The sequence below is a fragment of the Columba livia genome, chromosome 3 (genome assembly GCF_036013475.1).
Source record: "Columba livia isolate bColLiv1 breed racing homer chromosome 3, bColLiv1.pat.W.v2, whole genome shotgun sequence".
Taxonomy (NCBI): domain Eukaryota; kingdom Metazoa; phylum Chordata; class Aves; order Columbiformes; family Columbidae; genus Columba; species Columba livia.
In genome coordinates this window covers 66,164,435-66,189,874 of record NC_088604.1, presented here as the reverse complement: position 1 = coordinate 66,189,874, position 25,440 = coordinate 66,164,435, and the positions used below count along the sequence as shown (strand labels likewise).

At 37.6% G+C, this 25,440-nt stretch overlaps 1 long non-coding RNA gene across 4 annotated transcripts in view; it reads right to left on the bottom strand.

The window, feature by feature from the left end:
- LOC110362803 (uncharacterized) overlaps window positions 1-25,440 on the bottom strand; it is a 140,800-nt gene that overhangs the window by 7,497 nt on the left and 107,863 nt on the right. Inside the window, exons 1-4 of one of the 4 annotated variants that reach the window (XR_002420453.2) lie at window positions 15,278-19,863; window positions 14,766-14,828; window positions 7,775-7,836; window positions 7,188-7,247 (exon numbers count right to left, since the gene is read on the bottom strand). This is a non-coding gene — a long non-coding RNA (uncharacterized LOC110362803). The other 3 variants (XR_002420454.2, XR_010471427.1, XR_002420452.2) reach the window with 3 other exon arrangements.

Sequence of the window (25,440 nt, the reverse complement as noted above, 5' to 3'; positions counted from 1 at the left end):
TGATTGGCTCTGAAATATATTTTCCCTGTCCTCTCCCCAGGAGCACTTTCAAGAGGCATTGAGAAAATTGGCTTAGACAACCTGCTCACTCCAGTTTTAAGAACCATTTTTGAAGCGGCTAAATACATGCAAATGACTTACAAAAATATTCTTTTTGAATCCTAAACATTCCAGACATTTGGGCCAAAATGCATCTGAAGCAATTACATATACCCAATATGGGACGTTATTCTGTCCCTAGGGCCTCTCAGTGCTAGCCCTAGAGCTCAAATTTCCAATACCAGCAGTAAAATTCTTCAACTTTTTGATTAAGTTGCGATAATACAAGCAAGGGTTTGGGCTTGTATTATTCTTTTTCTTTGGCTGTTGCCTATATGCATACACATTATTAGAAATGTGCAACCAGTTGTATGTTTGCTACAGAGAAAATACACCCTGCATGTTACTGAGGGGTCTCTAATATGCTGCAAATTCAGACACCAGCTTGTATTTCAGTCACTCATTCATGTGGCAATACATACAACGACAATGGCTTAATTTTCTCTTTTTCGCTTATTTCTGGTTAGTATGGCACCATTAATAGTACTGTGACTGTGCAAACTGAGACTGTGCAGCACTGGTCTGTACTGATTTTGAATCAATGGAAGCTTGCCTGTAATCTTTTTTGCTTTCCCTGAGAGATTTGCACTTCCTGTAATCACAGATATCACAGAGTCACCAAGATGGGAGGAACTGCTGGAGATCACCCAGTCCAACCCCCTGCACACCGGTCACCTACAGCAGCTTGCTCACAACTTTATCCAGTGGGGCTTTAAATATCTCCAAGGATAGAGACACCATACTGTCTCTGGGTAACTTGTTCCAGTGTTTGACCACCCTTGCAGTAAATAAGTTTTTCTTTACACTTAAAAAGAACCTCCTGTATTTTGGTTTGTGCCCATTGCTTCTTGTCCCGTCACTGGGTACCATTGAGATGAGTCTGACTCCACCTTATTTGCATCCCCCAACCTCACTCAGGTATTCATGCACATTGATGAGGTCCTCAAGGGCCTGGTCTTCTAATGCAGCCCAGGTTGTTGGCCTTCTTCCCTGAAAGGGCACTTTCCTGGCTCATGGTCAGCTTGCTGTCCACCAAGATCCCCAGGGCCTTCTCTGCCAAGTTGCTTTCCAGACACTCAGCCTCCACCCTGTACTGGTGTGAGGGGTTATTCATCCCAGGAGCAGGACATCAAGACATCAAACATAGGAGGTTTTCAGGTTGGTTAAGCATGCTTTCCTCTTCATCAATCCATGATGAATATTTTCATTTACTTTCCTGATTTTCAAGTGTTTGCAAATGGTTTTCAGGATTAGTTGCTTCATTGCCTTCCCAGGGATGAAGGTGAAACTGGCTGCCTTTTAGTTTCCCAGATCTTCTTTCTTGCCCTTCCTGAAGACAGGAGCAAATTTTGCTTTCTTCCAGTCCTCAGGAACCTCCCCTGGTCACCACGATCTTTCAAAGATAATCAACAGTAGTCTTGCAGTGACTCCAGACAGTTCTCTCAGCACTCCTAGGTGTATCCATCATGTCCCATGGACTTGTGTATGTCCAGTTTGTTTAAATGTTCCCTAACCTGATCCACCTCCACCAAGGGAAAGTCTTCCTTGTACCAGACTTTTCCCAAGGGGCTCAGGGACCTATGCCTGCTGAAAGCAAATCTTACTAGTAATGGTCAAGACCAAGAAGGCATTGAGTACCTCCACTGTGTCCTTCATCACCAGTTCTCCTGTCCCATTGCCCACATTTTCCATAGTCTTCTTTTTGCTGTCAGTTTATTTCCAGCCCACAGCTCTTTTTGCCCACTGTATCCCTTGCCAAGCTTTCCTAACCCCATCACTACACATTCCAACGGTCTCTCTATATTCCTCCAAGGTAACATGTCCCTTTCACAACTTCTATGCTTCCCATTTATGTTAATTCTGTTAGAATTTTATCAGGAGGAACTTGTTCATCCATGCAGGCTTCCTACCACCTTTGTTCAAGTTCCTGCATTGACAATTTTTTTAACCTGGAGGATGTGATCCTTAGAAATCAACCATTTGCCATCTCTCATGCAATTCTTCAAAGCAGCTCCCTGAACAGAAGCTGAACTTCACTATTTTGTGGTCCCAGCAGCCGAGGCTACACCTAAGCGTTCACATCCCTAGCCAATTCTTCCTTGTCTGTAAGTGTGATGTCCAACAGAGCATCTTCCTCCATTGGCTGCTTGATCGTCTTTGTCAAGAAGTTATCATAGATGCACTCCAGAAACACCCTAAATTGCTCATAGTCTGTTGTATTGCCTCTTCAACAGATATTGCAATGGCTGAAGCATTCCTTGAAAACCAGGGCTTGAAAAGATGAGGCTTCTTCAAGTCGCCTGAGGAAGGCTTTGTTTGCTGCATCTTCCTCATCATGCAGTCTGTAGCAGACACACACCACATTGATCTGTCTGCTAATCCTGATCCATAAGCCCTCAAAAGGTTCTCATCTTCCCCAAGGCACTGTTCCATGCATTTCCGCTGCTCTCTCACAGACAGGGTTACTCCTCTCTTCAACATCCCAGGTAGTCCTTCCTAAAGAGCCAGAATCCAGCCACTGCAATGCTCCACTTGCATGACTTATCCTGCCATGACTTTATGATCCTAGTGAGATTGTAGCCCTGTAAATGTACACAGATCTCTAATTCCTCTTGCATGTTCCCTATGCGACACGCATTAGCGTACAGACACTTCAGAGAGTCACCCACTTGTGCTGATTTCCCAGGAAGTGATACTATGAAAATATTTCATTGGTCTCAGCTAGAGGAGAGAACACTTGAAATTGTATTTCCAGTACTGAGAAATGACCTGATATGTCTTCCTGACAGTCACATTAGGAACTACATTTAAGGTGATGATCTATTCTTTATCACGTGTTAAGTAGTGGGCATGACTCAACACTCAGGGTTTGACAAGAACACGCAGCCTCATTGCATTGGCTTTGTTATGTTAATTAGAAAAAAAAAATCCTTGAATTTTGTGAAGTAGTGTATTTCATTAAATTGCATTTTGTCAGGCAATTAAGAGGGTAATTAAAAAAAAAAAACAAACACACACACACACACAAAAATAAAGCAAAACAAACAAAAAAACCCCAAACAAACAAACAAAAAAAACCACAGTCAAGACAGAACACATAAAAATCCATGACCTTTGTTCAGCATTCCACAGAGAAAAACAATATATAGGAATAGAGCACATGAAAATTCTGTCTGGAAGGGAGTGCTGCCCGTCATCAATGCTAGTTTTCCACTCAAAGCAGAAACATTTAAAAGGCTGTGGAAGCCTTTGCTTTCCCACATCTTGCTTTCCCACAGTCAGCCTAGGCTTTGTCTAGCCAAATCTCAAAATCTTTCAAGGCCAGAGCACCTCTCAATCTGCAATTTGTGGCCCATGTTCTTTGCTACATCATTTCGCACCATTCAGTAATCTAGTGTAATCTAGTAAACGTAAGTTATCAGATCTGTCATGCCTGCATCAGGGAAGTTTGGATTGGATATTAGGAAAAGGTTCTTCACTGAGAGGGTAGTTAGTCACTTGAACAAGCTTCCCAGGGAAGTAGTCATGGCACCAAGCATGTTGGAGTTCAAGGACCATCTGCATGACACTCTTAATCATACAGTTTAGTTTTAGGTAGTTCTGCAAGAAGCCCGGCATTGAACTTGATGATCTTGATGGGTCCCTTCCAACTTGAGATAATGTATGATGCTACAATCCCTTAGACTTCTCTCTGCAGAAACAAACAGGCCCACAACCTCATGTTCTCCTCAGAAAGTCATAACCAACCATCTTTGTAGCCCTCTGCAGAGCCTTCTTCAATGTATTTCTTGAACTGGAGCATCTGTAACTAGACCCAGGAGACAGATGTGGCCTCTCCAGCAGTGAACAGAGGGAAATGACAGCTTCCCTCAGTCTGCGGGCCATACACATCCTGTTGTAGGTCATTGTGCAGTTTGCTTTTTTTGCAATGAGAGCTCAGTGTTGGATCACATTCAGCTTAGTGTCCATTGTTAACACAAGGTTGTTTTCAACCAGGCTGCTATTCAGCCATTCCCTTCCCTGTCTGCACTGATGCATGGGGTTACTCTGTCCCAGGTGCAGAGATTTGCACTTCTTGAGCTTTACGTGATTTCTGCTGGCCAAATTGCCTAGTGCATAAGGTCTTTCTATACTGACTGTAGAATAACTTTCTGTTACTCTTTCTGTCCCTCACAAGTTACATCTCTTGCTAAAAAGCTTTGTTTGGCTTTCCTGATTTGACCCACAAGTGTCCAAACAGTGTTTTTATGCTTCACTTCCTTGTCTTGCTTCTAGTAATTGCAGGCCTTCTTCTTGCACTTTATTTAAGCAGTAACCATCTTGTTCGATTTTTAGCCAAAATGTTGATTCATTCAAGAGGTGTAGTCTCAAGCTGGTATTGAATGACTGGACATAGTTTTAAGGTCAAGTGATCTTTATGGATAAGCAAACACTCTCAAACTTTCAGCCTCTTATTAGGGTATACAATAAAGCATTGGAAGTCCCATTGGATGAGGGTGAACATCTGAGCAACTGAAGAAGTAGGCCATGCTTTAAGCATCAGCAAAGAATAATAGTGTGATACAGACAAACATCAGCTGAACAGATTTTAATGCCTGGATTCAGTCTAAAGACAATAGCGCTACACAGAATTGAAACCTTCCAGAGTAGTTGATGGGATAGAATAAGTCTAAAAACAAAATGGAATTTTTGAAGGAGAAAGGAAAAAATTATGGCCTAGTTATGAAAAAATTAACAAACCTGAAAGACTGCATAGAAGCACCTGAATATTAGAAAAGAATTACAGCTTGTAAATGTATAATTGCAGTGGTTTTTGTGAAGAAAAAAGCTCTATAATGAAGGCCAAATACAAATGAGGAAAGGAGTACTAAAGAGCACCACTGTATATCACTGCCACAGAAAAAATGTCGAAAGTGTTTGGAAGCTATAAGTTTGAGTTTGCTTCAGAAAAGTCTGTACAATAACTGCCTCTTCACTGACCCAGTGAAGACAGGCTTGTGGCCCTCCACAGCCAAATACATAAATTGCTGGAGAGGCTTTCAAGTGATAGAATACATGTATATATGTTGTCTAGATGAGAAGGGGAGAAGTTGTGGCACTCATCAGTGACCTATAGACACGATATATTTTTCATTCTAATACATCTTTTTACTGACTTAAATCCAAAGATAACATAGCCTAAGAATAATCTTTTCATTGCTCTGTTTTTAGTATTTTATTATATGTGGGCATATTAGTATGCTCTTGCATCTGTAGAGCTCATTTATCAAAATGTCTCTGTGCCACAAATAAAGGAAGAACAGGCTGCAGGTTTACTACTTTCAGAAGGATTCATACACACAGATTGTATTTTCTCAAAAACAAGTCTATCTATCACTGTCTGAAGAATGTGGCACCTCAGTCACGATTTGTGAGACTGCATTGTGAGTAAGAATATTTTGAAGAAGATTTTGGTCTCAGGCAGTGTATAAGCTCATGTATCTAAAGCCATCTAAGCACAATAACATGTAACTTTTAGTTGCCTGATTCTTGCTATGGAATCCACAAATCTAAACCAAGAATTGGGTGGCTCGAGTTGCCAGTGCTAAGGCTGGGAGGGTGAGAAGTCCTGGGTTCCAATCCTTCTTTGACAAATTTTACAGATTAAAAATTTTATCCAGAGCATTCTAGTAATGCATATCTATAGTAACTGTCACCAAGATGACTACCTTAGCCTGGAAAGTCATGCTAATTTGTACACTCTCACTTTCTCTCACTCAGTGATTTTCAGAAATCTTCCCCTTTCAAAAGAAGGGTGGCTTGTTTTCTTGTTTTGATTTGGTTTGTTTCTGAAAAAGATGCTTCAGTTTTCATTTGAACAGTCACAGTTTTCAATTTTATTTTGTTTGTTTGTTTTTGTTAATGGTGAAATTTTAAAAGAGGCAAAGTTAGCAAAGAAGCTCTCCAGGACTCACTGCCAATGGACAGTTCCTAAGAGAGTTCTTAGCCTACAAAAGGAAAGTTCATCATGTTAATTCTGGTGTGATTTACAGACATAAGGGAAAAGTGGAGGATGAAAACTTTATTAATGTCCATTATCTCCAGTCACGTTACTTGAAACCTGAAGAGATAATAAATAAGGAAATATTCTATAAGGATGATTTGCAATATTTTTTGTATTTAAGTGCCCTAAGTTTTGGAGTAAAGCCTTCACAGGAAGGGAAGAAATTAAGAACTTCACAGGGGGACAGGAAATTTCTATTAACAGAATCAGCCATTTATACTGCTTGGCTTTAAACAAATCTGTAAATCCTTGTTTTCAGAAGCCTCAAATGTAAATGTGATGACGGCGGCAAAATCACATTGACTACTACTGCTATTATTTCCATAACAGTACCACTTAGGCACTTTGCAGTTCTCTCTATGAAGACAGCTACTGTCTTGAAGAACCAGAATTCTAAGGGAATGATTCACTTGTGCAAACATAGGCATTTATTGTTGTTTCAGATGATCTGGCTATCAAAGACAGCCATGGAGGCAGTTATAGACAGAAGATACATAATACAATTTGGGAGAGGCTGCTGGAGACCAGAAAGGATATGCTTGTATTTCTAAAATAGCATTAGGGAGCTGATCCACCCTACCATCTGACCTCTCCCCCGCCACCCTCCCCTCTCCCCCCCACCCCGCCATTTTTTAATGTTTCCTTAAAGCTGATTCCTCAGGAAAACTATATCTTACCTTAGATTGAATTTGTAGTCCAGCAAACTCATGCAAACATACTTTTCATGGGTTTTTATACACAAACACATGTCTCTGTCTATTCACAATTTCAGACGATTCGACAGATGGACAGTGCCTTCAGATGCTTTAACAATCTACAAGTGTCATGAAAACAGTCGGGATAAATGACCCTATTTGTGCCCTAAAAAGAAAAAGAGCATGGTATGGATTTTATTATAGACATTGAAGAACGTTATAAGGGATGGTTAACACAAGCACTCCAGCAGCATGGAAGACTTTGTGTTGAGTTAGCAGCTCCATAAACAGCAAAAAGTCCATCATAGGAAGCCAGGCTTCATCAGTTCCACTGCTCACAGTTATCTTACTTGTTAGCATGCTTCCACAGCTGTCTCCATTACCGTGTGCCACCAAACTGGCATGGAAGTCTGACATGGCATAAGAAACAAGAAAGACAAAATTTAAAGAGAGGTAAAGGCTCTAAACTAAATACAAAACCAAAAGTCTGTAGGGGCAGGGAAAGTCTAATATTTTTATTCTTATATATTCAAGGCAGAAATCTAAAATAACAATAAAGAAAAATAATGTGAGAATTGTAGAGTAAAACGTTTGTGTCTGAACTGACAGAAACTTTCACAAGTACTCATAGGTATCCTATGAATATAGTATCAAGTGTGTTAGTAGCTGGAACTTCCAAAAGCTTGAGCAAACAATTCTACCTTGTCTAACTGGTTCTCCCATACTTGTTTTTATGGCTACTGGAAATAGTTTCCTTGCTTGACAGAGGAAGCACTTGGCACTCTAACTTATTTTATAACTAAATTCCATGCAAATGAAAATAAATTGATCCTTTAATGTTTCTGCTGGGTATTTATTTTAGTTTGTTTTTTTTGTTTGTTTGTTTTGTTTTATTCCTACGTAACACAGCCAAGTCCCTGTATACTTTCTGAAGTACCTGCATGTTTTCCTTGCTCTGCATATGAAACAGGTATTCCAATGGGATCATCGCTTGCAGGTCTAGGGGAATAAATAAACAAACACAGTTTAGAGATTAACTTCTAAGAGAAACACAGAAGTTAGAAAATGTCAGAATTTTACTATCTATGATTTTTTTTCTCTCTGTGCATTATTGTATTTAATTACATACTTTGACACATCATTTTATTCCAGTAGAAACCATCTTTCCCACTGTCTAGCATTGACATAGTTTCAGATAGCTCTGTAACTATAGTTTCTTTTGCAGCAGCACAGGGATTTTTTCACAGCTGTTCAGACTGCCCGATTAGCAATTTAATGGGATTTAGTTGACCCTAAATGAAAGGACAGACAGCCTGAATGGCTAAAAGCCTGTTAGAGTTATGTAAGCCCTTTTACTAAATGGGTTGGCTCAAGTATCACAGCAAACATTTCATGAATTTGGAGCCAAATTGGGTACTTACCTGGTTAGCTAAATGAGTACTTCTGCTTACAGTGGAATTTAAGGATGTGTCAGACAGAAAGCTTTAATTGGATTATCCCACCAATATGATGTAAAGTGTGTAAGTGTCAGTATCAAATACAAAGATTTCCTTAGGCTCAAAGACTTAGATCTGTCCAGTTCCGCAACAGTTCTGCTTTAACTGTAGTGGTGTAGGATCAGATATAATTAAGGGAACACACTGTCTTTGTAGGGTTAAAGTCTTATATATTCTAATTAAAAACAAGCTTTTACGAAGTGTACCAATAGGATGACACATAGAGGAAAAAGAATGCAGTGAGCAGAATTTGTGGTTGGATCTAAAGCACATAGAAAGAATTTTTATTACAAAGCATTGCTCAGATTTTTTGCTTTATCTCCATATACTGAAATATTATATTTGATCTTTTCCCCAGTTTGCTACTCAGTTTGAGGTATGGAGGAAAAGACATGTTGAAGAGCTCAGTTCTTTCTTATGTGCAGCCTGATTAGTCATCCACATATCAGCCTCTTACTAATAGAGACTCCTCAAAGTAACTCAAAACTTTGAATGGTTGGAAGCCCAAAGTCATCCTTTATTCATTCTTGGGATGAATCTGGTAATGAACATTAATGTCCTGATGCCCAGCTTTTTAAAAAGTCAGAAAAATAACATAAAAATACTGCTCAATTTCTCTTAATTTGTTATTTCAAGCTGATAGAGATATAATCTGAATGCTTACTTATGTACAAAGAAATTTTCTGTGGTAAAAAATTACCCATTCCTTACCATTAAACTACCTGTACATTAGAACTAAAGGACGTAATTCTTCATCAACCTAATGTCACTTCATATAGCATAATGTATGTAAAAATAGGGGACAAACAACTGATATCTTGAGGAGAGTGCTTATCAAAGCTTTTACACAGATGTTAATGATGATAAAGAGTGCTAGGCAGTAAAGAATGAAGGCTGATCCCTCCTAACACTTAGCAACATGCCATTAGAAGGGCCTATTGAATTCTCATTTAGCTAACCAGGAGCCAAAAGGTAACCCAGACAACAAGTAACCTTGGGTGATCTGGTGAAAATCTCAGCTGAAAAATTTCAGAAGTAGACATTCATTCTGAATTTTGTTCAGGAAGGGATAAGCCTTCCTCACATGTTTTTCATGGTGTTTTTATACCGTTCCTGAACTGATAAGGTAGAATAGGGGAATTTTTGTCTCCAACCAATGTATTATCCATTGGCAAAAGCACGACAGGAGGCCTAATTGTTCTACTCTGGCATAGCAAAACCTGCAGTTAATTCTTGTAATTAGGTTGACTGGCACTGTAAGCATAGCTTGCCTGCTCTTAAAAAGAAATTGCTGTATCACTTGTGATTACCTTCACAATCCAAAATTTCAGCTATTTTTCAGTGCAAGTTTACCACAAAAGTGAGTGTTGTATATTACAACCAAATGGCTCTAGAAGACTGCTAGCAGAAGTTACATTGTCATTTAGGTAGAATAGACAATATATATGCAAGACTATGGAAATGTTCTTGCCATTCAGCAAAGCCATTTGTAGAAGTTATATGGATGTCCATGTATTTCTTTCATGCTTTTAGATTCCTGCTGTCCTTGTGTCCGTGTTTGTAACAATAATCAGTCTACAACAAATCTCACATAATTAAACTGAACAGAATGGCACTTTCTTCAACAAGAGTAATTGTTCCTACATTTCCCCTGTGTAATGAGTCACCATAAACAAAAGGATGTGTTAATCAGTTTGCACAGCTGGTATTTTGGGTTGGATCCTGGCTAAATAAGCACAGTTTAGCAAAACATTCCAAGCATTATGATGTTTCAAGCCACAAAATATCCTCTGTTAGGAAGGAGATTTACCACTGCAACATTTATCTTCCCTTGCACTTTTAGTATCAGCTGAGAAGAGAAACACTCAGACGTCTCTCTACTGCTGGAATGTTAAACAAGTTCACTTTCACAAACTTTTAATAAAATCGTATCTTTACCTAGTATTCTTCATAATAGAACCGAGTATTCCCTCATTTAGACATGGTGGCTGGGCACTTCTAAAACCCAACACACTTCTTGCATGAACCTAATTGACAGATGGATTTTGGTCATGTTTGTGGACCTGACTGAGAAATTAATCACTGCTTTGCTCTAGTTGCTGCAGTTACTCTAACAATATTTTCAATTCTATATAATAAGTTTACAAAAATATAGCAGGAATGAAGAAATGAAGGATTTTGTACTATGGAGATGTTAACTTAGAATGACTGTAAAAATCAGGGTTGTAAACCACGTTGTGAATTGACACAAAGCTACTTGGAGGAGAGGGGGAATCAACCACAGTATAACATTGGTAGAATATTTTCTGAAATTTAGTCTAGATACACTAACAGCTTTCATTTCGTACTTGACAAAATATACCTTGAACTGCTACATAGGCACCAAAGGGCATAAAACTACTTGATTTATAAGCAGACATATTTTATTCATTAAGTTCTGTGAAGCACATTCCCATATGAGTGTCATGGTGGACAGAATTCATCTGGAAGTGTACCGTTGGGATTTCATAGATCATAATTATTTTGAGTTCAGGATGTTTAGAGCCTTCTATAAAATGCCCATCTGATTAAAGAATACTTTAAAGAAAGTTTTCAGAAAGTGTTTCAGTCATGCCCTTGTTTGACACTAATAACTCATCTGTACCCATAATGTGGAACTCAGCAACTGAAATGTTGTTCAATAAAAAACACAGATGATAAATTCTGAGTATGTAGTCACCAAGAAAAAATCTGTAGCAGTGTGTATAGGTGAAAATGCTATGGAAAAAAAAAAAAATCAGAAAAAGTATGAAGTATGATACAAGATAAAACCTTTTACCATAACAGTGTTCCAGAAAAGAATGGGAGACCATAGATGGAAAAGGCAGCTGTCTCCAGTGACACTGCTACTCAGTCATGAGGTTGTTATGAAAAAGCATTATTCTAGCAGGAAGAATGAGGATAAGGTTCAACTTAATTCAGAAATGGAGCGGGAAAAAAAGAAATGGATAGTGAATATTCCAGTTCTGAAATGGAAGATACTGCAGGCAACAAATGTCTTACACTGCTGCAGGATGAGCCAAACATCACACTGAAGCAGACAGGAAGGTAGAAAATACAAGACTGGTGGGAAATGGGATGATTCTATGTTCTGAGCATTACTGATCATTCACGTGCTGAAGAGAAATGCATCGAGCCATGTAATGCTGTGAGCAGACTTTTTGAAGTATTCTTGGAGAAATATTTTATACAGCTAGTCATATCTGTGCTCAGCAACCAGAGAGGAGGTCAAAGTCTCTCCTGCTGCATCATAGGCTTTCTCCTATATCTGTTAGCTTACTCATTTCCTTATTAAATTTCAGTTTGTGCTAAGCGTTCTGTAACCTCTCATTAAGTGTCACCAAACTACAGTATGAAGATGTAGTGCCTGGAATGGTAAGCAGCAAATTGAGATGCCTTGCTGCAGAAGCAACACAAGGCAACTAATAGCAGTCAGGCACATTGCCTACCACTGCACGGACCATGCCTCACTGGCACCTCCCTGCCAAAAAGCATACATCATCTCAGTGACCCTGAACCGATATCTGACCCGCATCAAAGTAAAACTGAAAACATTGAAGTGAGCTAGCACCATGGCAAGAAAGCATATCACAGCACATTCTTCATGGTGATTTAAGTAAGATGGGTTCAGACACCTGACTCATATATACTTTGCTTAACATGTGCCCGTAGTGTGGCTTATAAGGGTCTCTTTCCTTACATCAGTGTTAATTCTACAATTACATGTTTTAAAAGATGAAGGGAGTATTTCTCTTTCTCCCTATGTTCACAGGTACTGTATCTTCAAGACGATGGATATAATTTGAAGCAGGGCCTTTAGGAATTTTTATATCAGCTCATCTGAGAAAGGAAACTGAAAACTAGTTATTTTAAACCATAGCTGTCATTCAATTATGGTGGAGGTTGCCATCTGCCTAGAGCTACAAAGCCTGTCTGAGAGCCATCCATGAACATTACAATGGTCTCAGGAGCCATGGGGTCTGCAGGATCTCCCACCCGCAGGATCATGTGTGATCATGTAAGCTGGAAAAGTTACATGCTTTCAACATGTATGGCCTAGAACAGTGCACTGTCCCCCTCTGCATAATCTTAGAATGTGCATGTACAGCCATGATGACTATGATTTAGGGATTTCAAGGCAGGACATGATGTGATCATCAGAGGGAATCAGAAGGAGCAGTACATACCCAGTATTCATTTAATGTTGTAACCACCCCAAAGAAAGTATGAATTGCATGGATGATTCAGTCAGACCTCATGTCTTGACTCTTGAAATCATACCAGTGGTGTCCCTCCAGCTATCTCAATATCATATGTATCCCAAGGCCTTCTCTGGTCTCTGCAGTCCATACGAAACCACAGATTGTCTTTCAGCTCAGGGTACTCATGTATGTGGTGAACTTTGAGACTTACTCTACCATCCAAATCTAATTGCAGAAGATGTGGCCAAGATGATAGTACTCAGTGCTAAAACAGCCCTAGGGATATGTCACTGTATTGCTTCCCTGTCTCCACTAAGTCGACTTGTTAAGATATGACCTTACAACCAGACTTTAGGGAACAAGTGGTCCTTATGGCGTAGTGCAAGTCAGAATTTCCTACTTGATTTTATCTGTAAGATTTCCTGTTGTGAAAACATTTACTGTATCTCAGTACATTTTTCAACACATTTTCTCCCTTCCTGTATTTCACCAGAACTCCTGCACACAAGCAATTTAAGGAAATAATTCTTCTTAAATCCTTCAGTCTATATAGAATAGACAGTACAATCTCCTAACACAGATATTGAAATGTAGTTGGTAGCAGACATGGGTTTATACAACACACACAAGACTGGTAATTGATGGAAGTGTATACAGGAAGATTGGCTCATTATCAAGCTCATGTTCCTTCTCTAGCAAACTCATAATCTTTTCTACCTTAGAAGCTTCAGTTCTGCCTAGTTTAGCTATATGATGCCAAGAAATGACCATATTTCATCATCTAACTTAAATCATATTGCAAAGACCTCTTTCTCAGTTCCCTTAATGTAGATCTTATTACAGCACAGTCTCTGACTAATGCCACAGAAATGCCTGCTGGCAGTGGGTTCTGGAATTAGAAAAGCACACTTCTATACATTAATCACCTTTAGGACAAATATAGAGTCTGCTTAAAATATCTGAAAATTCATCTACATGGCAAATCTTACACAATGTTCATTGTGGATCTCACCAGTATCCTTCATTCTATCTCTTTGATGTTATGCTGCACCTTCTAGGGCAGCAGTAATAATAGTCTCCTGATTAGCATGATCATTAACTGCTGTTATGCATTTTTGGTGTGTTTTTCTTTAAACGTAACATCATCTATATTTGCTCTGGGCAGGTCATTTTCTTATAAAGGTCACCTTCTCATAGGAGCCTACCATGGACACAACCACAACTTACTTTCTATGCAGTTATAGCAACCTTTTTTTTACTTTTTAATTTCTACTTTTCTACATTCTACATTGCATATACATAGACATGCTATTTTACATACTGATACACCCTCAGATCTTTATACTTCAGATTTGTAAATAGTGTATGGCATGTCAATGAAGATCATTATAATTTCTGGCTATGTAGTTCATTCCACAAGTAATCAGCATTGCAAGATGATAATCTTTTTTTCTTTAAAGATGCTATGATTGTCCCACCTGAAATACAGCTAACTAATTTTTGTCTTTTTCAACTAGATACTTTATTTAGATTTACTTCGCCGCTTCTCCTGAAAGAGCAAAGCATTCCCCTGTGATAGCTGGAAGTATTCCTGGAGAATAGAATCCATCACCATCATTTCAGCTGAAAAGGCGCTGATATACTAAAATTGCTCTTATCTTTTGATATAAAATGTCACCTCCTCAGTTGTACATTAATCATTGCATCTGAGATAGTCAGAGGTATTGCTGACCATGGTCTGACACTGATTTGCCACAGAGATTTGCAGTGAGGTTTTTGTTTCCTAGCAACTAATTGGATGGCAACAATTCCTTTGATATTCTAGATCTGTGGTCATCTTAAATTAAAATTTCATTCAGTCCTCTCTTTGACTTTTTTTAACATTGATAATTTTCTGACTTCCCAGGATTAAATAAAACTGATATTATGGTGTTTCACCCCATCTGGCAAGGCACCATAGGTACCACAAATCTGTAACACTGATGCTCTGGCACCACAAATCTATATACCAGCTTACCAAGTTCACTTCCCAATAGCTATTTCTTACTTCTTAAGAGGTGCTTAACCAGTACATATTATCAACAGACACAAGTAAAAATGTAAATACAAAATCTCAGAAAAATATTATTTTTTTTTCACGAACAAGATACTGCTATGAGTAAGGAAAATATTCTGCAAAGCCACTACTTACCACTCTCCCCTTATCTCTAGAGCTTTCTTCTCTTTTTCTCTCATGATTCCTCTCTGAGTGTTGCTGCAGTTTTAAAGAAACAGCACAACATATGGTACATTTAGAAGATTAAGCAAGAAGGTTCACATAGGACAAAGAAAGCGCAACTGACTGATTAAAAATGAGAGACTGGGAAAGACCAATGCCAAACTTTGGTAGAGTTTTAGGGGAAAATGGTACCAGTAGGTACAAATTATTGAGGTGCCCTAAAAGAAATCATAAAAATATTTTTGCATTATTAATGCACGTGAATTATTCCATTCTAACAGATAGGAGGATTAATCAGCAAAATATAACTTCATGACATCCAGTAGCAAATTGCCAAGTGCTAGTTTATCAGACCCTGTCATATGTGCTCTGATGCAAACAGAAGGAGAGATTTCATCCAAAGTACAAATTATTCCAAAAAATTTACTTGTCAGCAGAGTAAACTCTATCATGTATTATAAAATAACGGCATTAAACAATTGTACCTCAAGAGCAGCAGGTATAGATGTCACTGGGAAAATATGTCAGGGCTGCACCATCAAATTTCTGATACTCAGTTTCCCATCTGATACCTCTAGACACTGCAGAGAGCAGATCGCATCTTTGTCACTAGAGCAGCTGGATCTTATTCAGAGCAAAGGGTGTAGCCATTGAAATTAGTTTAAAAACACATGATTAGGTGGTTTCTTACATAACATAGAACTCTTCTAATTTGAGAAGCATATTCAGTAGTTTCCTTCAAAAAGTGTGGCCCAAAGTAGACATCAGAGCCGTACCAAATTAGCTGAGCTTCTACTCCAATCTCTGCAGGTTCTGCTAAATGCAAATAAACAACTTTATTTTAGCTGGCCTGAGTTGAGACAGTTTTCGAAGTCAGTGACTTTAGTAGCTTTGCATTCAAAAGAATTCATCAGAGAGGACAAAACCATCTAATTTCCATCTAAATAAAATATTTCAGTCTGTTCTAATACCACAGAATGAGAGAAAGAATGTAACATTCAGAGTCCTAAAAGCTTTACAGAAAGAATCAATATAAAGAGATGCATTACATTATGTCAGTTCTGGTTAGAAATAGATTAGATACCATCAGTTTTATTCTGTCTGTAAGGTCAAAAAAAACAAGACCATTCTTATTTGTCAGAGTAAATAATTTTGTTCTTCCTACAGGACAAAAATATAATAATTTTTATTTTGTGTCTTTAATAGCTAAATATAAACAGTCTCTGAAAGGATTGGGCTGAGGGTTAGTTGAAAAATTATTATTGATTTAAAAATTCAGAACAATTTGATATTGTTCCTCATAGCCACAATACCAGCACAGAATAGCGATCACAGTGAAAGCAAACTTGGGATCACATGAAGTGGATGTAATGTGTGTCGTAGATAGATATATAGACCACTATAGAATGTGTTCCACAGTCGTTTGCATTTTTTGTCATTGCACTTCACTTGCCATTTTATCAGGCAGTGTTCTAAGAAACTTATTCCTTCTCTTCACTTCTTTTGATCTTCAAGACCATTTAAAAATATATTTATAATTAGATTTAATATTGATTTTAGTGGCTCCTATTGGTACCTTCCTGACACTGTGAAAACTGTCTATAATGAGACGGCTAGAACAGAAGATAGGCTGATGTTGGCTTCACTTTGTACCTTAATTCAAAAGGCTTTAATGATGTTTTTGCACAATAATAAAAGAACAAGGGTATGTCATGAGCATGAACATGGACACCAAGGAGGCCTCACGAAGCGTAGATGTTCCCAGAGGGACCCTTTTGTCATCCTTAAGTTAGCATAGCTGGTATAAAACATACACATTGTGAGGACAGTAGGTTTCAGTGGTATTACTGGTATATGACTTCTGAAAGTTTCCATAATGGTTATAGCAAAATCTACAAGGGAAACAGGCAGGTTACAGAGAAATATGATAACCCCTTTCATCCTGCACTTTCGACAGGGTTTGTTCCTAGGGAACTCAGTATAAGAGAAGGAAGATATGAAGTTCAATATGCTACAATTTTGATGAGATAAGAAGTCGTTACCAGGGGAGACAAATGGAAAGAGAACATTTTATAATATATATGCAGAGACTATAAGGGAAAAGTGGTAGTGGAGCGAGCTGCGTACTCACAAACCGACTGATAGAAACTACATGACTTCACAGGGCTGCTGAAGTTTGTCATGACACATACACTTGACCCCAGAGGCATTCAAATCAAGACTCTGCTAAGCCTTAAGGAGATTCTGTCCTTGCAGGCAAACAAATCAAATGCTTCAACACAGTAATAAAACATCCAGTGATGGACATTTGTGGTTATTGTTGCATGCTTCACTGCATTTTACTGGTCTGTCCAACATAAAAAATTACCCCAGCTACCTACTAATATACATATCAGAGTGGCTGATTTGTAGAAAAGTAGAATTAGGAGACCTAAATAACACATGTAATACCCAGCACATTGGGTGATATAAAAAAACACATCCTTTTCCACAAGAGAGGTAGGAAAGGTTAAGCAGATGCTGCCTCTGGAATTTTTCCATGCTTTTAAAAAGGTAGAAGTGGATCTGATCCAGCCCAGTGCACCAGCTTCACCTGATTTAAAAACGCAAATGAGATTTAATTTTAAAATCTGATTTAAAAACTCAAATGGGGAAATATTAAAATGCATTTTCAAAACAGATGTAGATATTTTCCTCTTGCTAGGACATAGATGGACTCCACAGAAGTCATCATTCAAAGGCCACACAGCCTTCCCATAACAAACCTTTCTGTTCTTGAATTAGTTTTGCCTTTCTGTGAATGAATTACAACAGTGCTTATAGTAGAAACTTCCCTCTGCTCCTCTTCTTCGCTGATAAAACAGCAGAAGAGCTATTAAAAGGAGATTCATTAGTCCTGACTATTCTGCCCTGATATGTTTGAAGAGTAATGTAAAAATCAAAAGTAAACCTTTCAAAAGTGACTTTCTCTTTCATGGCTGTCGTTCTTCACTTTGCTATCTGTTCTCAAAGTATTGCTGCTACAATCCCTTTGAGCACAGTTCTGCTGATCAGAACAACCTGGAGTACATGTCACTATTTCACTTACTGAACTACCTGGTAATTTAAATATTCAAGGACTCTAGGATGACTGTTTTCCCATCCTGAACAAGTCTGTCAAAACAGGAGACATTTTGTACATTCCCCGTATGCATGACCTGAACTAAGTAAACTTCATGAGCAGAATCATCCATGTGCCTTGAGTTCATGGATCTTCTTTAACAAAGCCAAATACATTGAATTATGCAGTATTCCTAAACTTCTTATTCCTCACTAAGGATATGCAAAATTGTCAGAAAAGGATTCATACGCTTCTGTGGATGAAGGTATCTTCTGATCACATACAGAATCCAATTCCCTGGCCCTTTTCATATTCCTTCTCCCTCCAAAGCGTATTTTTGTTTGAGTAAAATTACTATAATCTTACTGCACCACAGTTCTTTCTGATTAACCACCACATTCTGATCCAGAACACACAGACATTGCACTTCCATCTCTAGATCTCTCTTTCTTTATGGGCTTTGTGTTAAGTTTTTAAATTATGTATATTTTCTTTCACTCATAAATGGGCTTATATTACCAACTCATCTTTTATAAAAAAATAGCCAAACATAGCAAAGACTTAATCACTATATATCCCAACAGAGAGCTAGACATATAGAAAAATATCATACTTTCAGTTGCTGTTTCATTTGATGAGAAATAAAATTAGGCTGCACTGACACTTGCAACATTTGATTTACTTGAACATGCACAGTTTCAATAACCAAAAGTTAAAGTAATTTTTATAGTCTTTTCCTGTCTTTATTCATTGCTTTTTGCATTACAGTTGGCACAGCTTCTTCTGAACCAACATGCACTTTATCTGGCAGACACTTATCAAGCATTGGCACTTTTATTACCCAGGAGGCTCTGGCACAGTAGCAGATAGTGTTTGGATGATCAGTCAGTGTCACGAAGATGAGAGTAAAATTAAGAAGCAATAAGTACAACATTAGCAATGTTAGGCTTGGAGAGAAAGAAAAAAAAAATATAGAAGCTCCTGGAAACAACTGACACTGTTCTTAGCCAAACTGACAGTTGTAGATCTAATTAGTTTTGATTCACAGAGAGTTTAGATATTTTGAGTTCAATTCTTTTTTAAAGATGCTTCTTCTGTGTTTACTCCCCAGGAAATAAATTCTAGCCTTTGTTTCACTTAAAGGACTAAGAAGTTAAGATGTTTGGTGCTTATTATCCTGCCCACTGACTTTTTGAAATTCCAGGCTGATTATACAATTAAAATGGTTCAAGTCCATGCCTGACCCACAAGAATATGGTAAACTAAGTTTACCATAAGTCAAGTTCACTTCCAGAAAAGTGCATCACAATGTTATGCTCTGAACTTCATATCAGAGCATCACAGTGATTTCACTATATTGGCCAGGCTAACAAGCCTGAAGTCATTAACAACATGCCATATTTCACAGAGATATTATCATTGTTGCTGTTGATCTAGCAGAGGTTATTAAAATTAAGAGTGAGATTTTAGATTATTTGTAAAAGTTTCATAGAAGAATCAATAGGATAGTGTGTCAATCTTCCAAAGATCCTACAAATTTGTAGACATTTGAAAATAAATAGAAGATCAATAAGAGTGATTAGAAAGAATAACAGATTCTGAAAATTATGATTGGCATAGCAGAAACTTGATGAGATTATTCACACATTGTAACACAAAAGATCATGAAATTTCTGCATGAGATGAAGAGGTCAATAAAGCAGGAAATATATAGTGAAAAAAGGTCTCTGTTCAATTACAGAGTGCATGAATTATAAGACAATGCATGAGAAAGGCATAAGTGGTGCCATGGCTACAAGATTATATAAATAGGAATTTTTGTGAGCAACCAGAAAACTGCCCTGCAAAGAGGACATACCAATTAGAGAGAACTTTTAACTGTACTTGTGGAGTAGGCAGAGCCAGACACAGCCTGTCCCTCAAGGTCCTAGGATGCCCTTTAATACAGAGTTGGAGAAAGCGAATAGTTAAGAGACTCTTCCAGACTGAGACCTCTCCATGTATTACAGTATTAAAATTAAAGTGATTTTAGGAGGAGTGACCCAAAAACGGAAGAGCTCCTAGTTCTCACAAATAAAGGAAACAGAACATTTATTGCAAAATCGATGTCAATAAACTCATTGAGTTTTTAGGCAAGTCTAATAAAAAAAGGATTAAGGAAAGCTGGCAGTTCTTCAAAGGAACAAACCAGGAGTGAAATATAACCTATCCTACTACAAGGAAGAATTGGGATGTGTAGTCAGAATCAGCTCTGGATGTCTTATTCCATTATTTCAACCCCAAGGAAGCATACAGAAAGTGGAAACCAGAGTAGGTTACATAAAACCTATAGATGAACACTGCATCCATACAGAGACAAGTCAAATAGGCCAAGGTACAAATGGAAGCACATCTCACAGGTGATATCTAGGACATCAAGAAATAGATAAACTAAGGAAAAGGTTATTCAACATAGAAAAAAATCTATCAAAAAATAGTGCCATGCAAACTGGAGTCTTTAAAATCATTTTTAGACAGTTTCTTAAAAAGCATTCTTGGCTTAGGGTAAATAAACATACATTGGAGAGTTCACATGGAAACAAAATGTTCCAGACTGGCCAGGTGCAATATTAGGAAAATTAAAGGAGGAGTGAATAAATCTCATGCCTGTTCAAAGTTACCCTCGAGAAAGAATGGAAGAAAGGTGAAGTAACAAACAGTTAACAAAAGGGGCTTTGCAATGCCCATCTTTCAAAGGATAGGGTAAGAGGAGCTAAAGAATTACAGGTCAGTCAATTTCCTTCAACTAATAGAAAGACACAAATAATGAAACATAATGATTGTGATGAGAATAAAACTGGAGAACTAAAAATCAAGACAGGTGTCAAAAAGAAATCACTTCAGACATTTTTTTTTTCCCCAACTAGAAAACTGCCTTTGTGTAAGGAGTAACAGGAATGTAATATATTTTTTCTTTAATACCTTTGACACAATATTTATTATTCCGATATCAAGCTAGGATAACATCCACTGGCTCTCATAACTATAGGAAGGATGCAAAACAGGTTTCAGAATCATGTTAAAAAATGTGTCATACGTAATTCTTCAGAAAAATGGAAGGACAGATTAAGTGAGTGTGTACAAGGGGTCTGTTTGCTCCAGTATCAAGATTTTCATTAAGATACTGAAGAATAGAATAAATCATATGCTTATTGATTTAACAGATTAGGTGATCCTGGAAATCACAACAGGTATATTAGAGGATAATTTGCTCATGAGAAGGTGAAACAAACAAACAAACTCTAAACACTGTGCTATTTGATAGGTGAAAGTAAAGTATCTTTGCAGGTATAGTCAGTGACACAAGTAAAATATGAGAAAAAAGTAAGGAATCAAGCTTTTCAAAGTCAAAAGATCCTGGTAATTTTGGACCACAAGTTAAACACATCAATAATGACATAGCAAGAAAGGCAAATATCCTTTCTGAGTGCACACAGAGGTGTAATTTACAATTACGTGAAGCGATACCCTTTCACTTGGTTCAGTATCTGTAAGGTCTCAGCTTGAGAACTGTGTTCTGCATCTTAAGAGCATTCACCAATTGGAGACTGTCCCAAAGAGAGCAATGAGAATGATCAGAAGCTTAAAAAACATGACCTGTGGGGAAAGGCTGACTGAACCAAAGAGCAGGTGAACCTAAACAGGAGAAGGAGATTCCCTGACTGAATAATAAATACAAAAAAGAGTAAAAAGCTGCTGTAAATAGGAAGCAAATGATCTGTTTTCACTGTGCAGTGTGATTGTAGAAAAAAGTGGCAGAAATAAACACAAAAGAAACCTTTCTAATGGTGCCAGTGATAGAGCATTTGAGTAAATTAGCTGTGGGTAATGTGGAGTCATAAGCACTGCAAATGTTAAAAAGTAGCTCAGGCAAATAGCAGTAAAAGGTAATGTTAAGGCTGCCTTGTGACTGAAGAAAAAGAGTAGTAGAAACCTCAAACTTTTTAACAAATATTCTATTTTATTAATACATATATAATATGGAGAACTTAAGAAACAAAGAGGAAGATGAACTCTCATATGGGTTTGTATGACATATTAGCCATTTCAGTCTTTTAAATTATTTTTTTTTTAGCTATTTCTTGCTTCTCTTGATCTACACAATATATCAAAAAGCTGTGAGTTCACAACTAAAAGTAAGGGCTTGTATTTTTAATTTTTGCTATCAAGTGGAACATAAACTTTAACACTTATGATGTTGTCTCACTCTTAAATGTGTGCCTTTAACCTTCCAGCCAAACAACATTTCCCTTTCTCATGGCTAAATTTAACATATATATAGCCGTAAATTTATTTCTGAGTTCACCCAAACATGTCAGATTCAAACCATTTTTTCATCAATTGAAGTAAACTGAGGATGTGGCAGTAACATTACTCAGAAAGATAAACTATCACTTTGATTAAGTGGAACATTTTGATACCTGAACTAAATACTGATGAAAAGTGGACTTGCAGTGTCCAGTTTATCACAAGATGATAAAAAGCTTTAAGAGAAGTAATTGCAAATTTTAATCAGGCTGTAAAAGCAATGCTGAAAGTAGTTTGTACAGACATAAATAACACACTTATAGAGCTCCTAGGGAAACAGATCAAGGTTGTGTACCATCTTACATGCACTTTGGGATCAAAATAGATTACATGACTTTGACAGCTCTATGAGGGGGAAGAGAAGCTTTCTGGAAATAATGAAAATTTGCGAATGCACCAGGAGTTTAAAATACAACCAGGGTATTTGTCTCAATTTTTTAAGTACCCAATTTGAAAGCTCTTTTAAACATTGGAAATCATGATTTAAACTCATAATTTCTGCATTCCAATAAGATGGGTCCGAGTTATTTTTTTATACATTTTAAAATTCTTAATTAAATTGGTCCCATAAATTAAATGATCACATCCTTCCTATGACTACATTTTTATTCTTTATAACAGAAACACAACTCAGGGGAAACTAGGCTAATAGAACAGAAAGAGATTATAAGAATGGGCTGATCTGGGGGAAGATAAATTAAGGAGAGGTGAAGCAGGGATTTGATAGGAAGCAGTCATGAACATCATGGGAGATGCATAATGCAGAGAAAGGAAAAGGAAGGATCTTGATTAAAATCTGTGCTGGTACTGAAACAGGCACTGGCAAAGGGAGGATATCATGACATTAACAAACATGATCCTTTCTCTGTGTGTGTTCGTATGTGTGTATAGGAGTGGATGGTGTAATAAATTTGGAAAACTCTGCACTGAAATATTTTGCAGCCTTAGGGAGACCAAGACTGAGAGGAGTTCTTACAAAGGGTTGTCACTGTTCCTTATCTCTTCTTTTCTTCACCTGTCAGTGTATATCAAAATATATCAGAACTGCTAGAAAAATACATTTTCCAAGTGAACCTAGTCAGGAACATAGAGAAAAAAGGAATATAAATTATATAAACTCTTATATTTGTATTTCTCCTTGAGCTAATTATCCTTAGTAAGGAAGGATGAAAATATTTTTTCTTTCTATGAGATTCTGGTCACTGTGGATGAACACACTGTGGCCTAGCAAGCAAATACTTAGGCAGAAATTTGGGAGAGCTATACTAAAGCAGGCCACTGTGTTCAGGCTATGAAACAGGCTGTTTATCTCATAGGAAGTTCTGACATGGAAATTTTTGGAAACAAATAATTTAAAACATTTCCAGAGAGGCCTCAGAATAGTACACTATTGAAACAAGGCTGCAATGCCTCTTTATTCAGGAAGATACCTGGTTACCTGATTAACTCTAAGCACATGTTCAACTCCTACTGAAATAAACATAACATGAATACGAGACAAAGTATGTTACTGAAGAGGAATCAAATTCTGAACTGAACCAGAAAAAATAGCTTGAATATTAAGAGTATGTCAGGAAGAGAGACAAGACATCTGTGTGCAGTTCAGTGATAAGAGGAAGGCTCTTTAGTGATATCAAGGGAAAGGGATGGAGAAAACCCCAAGACTCTTGATTCCAGTAAATCACCGTGTCACTTCAGGTGGACTCATCACCTTGTCACGAAGACAAGTCCATCTGTTAAAACTTCTGTACATAAAAAGTCTAACACTAAAAGCAAAACCGGAATATAATAGTAGCAGCAGTGTTTAGTCACTTATGAAGTTATCTTCATGCCTGCAATGCTGCAATTCCCTCATGCTATGTACAAATATCTTATGTAATAATGGCATCTGGTGGATTGGATTGGGACAATATGTCACTCAGGAGCACTGATTTATTTGCCAAACATCTCAGCTGTCTGTGCAGCATTGCAAGGAGTATGGGGAATAAACAAGAGGAGGACAACTCCGATTTAACTGGCACAACACAGACTTCTTGGGATATGTAACAGTTTTTGGAATATCAATAGATTGTCCAAGAAGGGCCGGCTAAGGAATGAATAAGAGATATGGGATTCTCCCACATATTAAAGAGGGAAACACTTCATGAGAGATGAAAGCTAAGAGCTAAACCTGCTGGATGGTGAAAAATGGGGAAAGAACAGTATTCGGATGAAGGTATACACAGACCACTTGCTTACAAGCATCATTTGGATGATTTTTTTTTTTCCTGAATATCTGATGGAATCATTTAAAGCACAGGACTGGGCATTAAGAAACATATAAAAAAGGCAAACAGTAGACCTAGAATGTCTGCCCAATTGTTGAGATACGCTCACAACAGCTGTTTGGTAGAAAAATGGAGAATGCAGTTAGGAAGGCTGTTCCTGTGATTTTGAGGCCTACCAGCTGAGGGAAAAGTCAGGACAGAAAGCATTTTTAGTAAAGGTCAACATGGACTGAAAAGGTACCTGACTAAGAGAAAGGCAATAAAGGAGAACAGAAAAATAAAACAATTTTTTTAAAGACTGAAATCAGAAATTTGGTGTGTATGATCTCATAAGAGAAAACTAAGATGAAAAAATCTACGAGGAAAGCTGGCATTTCCTCAAGGAAATGACACAGCAGGTACAAACTGTCCTGGTGCAGAGAAAAGTATGGAGACCATGGCCAAACCATGACCTCAGCTACAGAAAAAGATTATAAAAGACTTGTACAAAGGAGTAGGTTGTATAGACAGAAACTCAGAAAAGCTGAAACATGGCCTGCAAGAGAAAATAAAGAATATGAGAAGTAGAGTGTGTTAACATAAAATAAACAAACAAACAAACAAACCCAACCAAACAAAAAACCCTCCACAACAAACAAAACCAAAAAAACCCCATACGTCAGTCAATTGTATAGCAGGGATGGAAAACTAACTACAGATAATGGTAGACCAAAGTGTTAAGGGCATTTTTCTTTAACAGGTCAGTTACAATTTAGTGGGGCAGTACAACTTAGTATCAGTGTCATAGGCATAAAATCTCATACTACAACTGAGACAGAATATGTCAGGGAGAATTTGAAATAAATATGCATTTTATTGTGCTGCTCAGGCTTGATTACTTTCTAAGTAGTTGAAAAATTGTCCAAATGACTCTCAGGGCCATTACATATGTGTG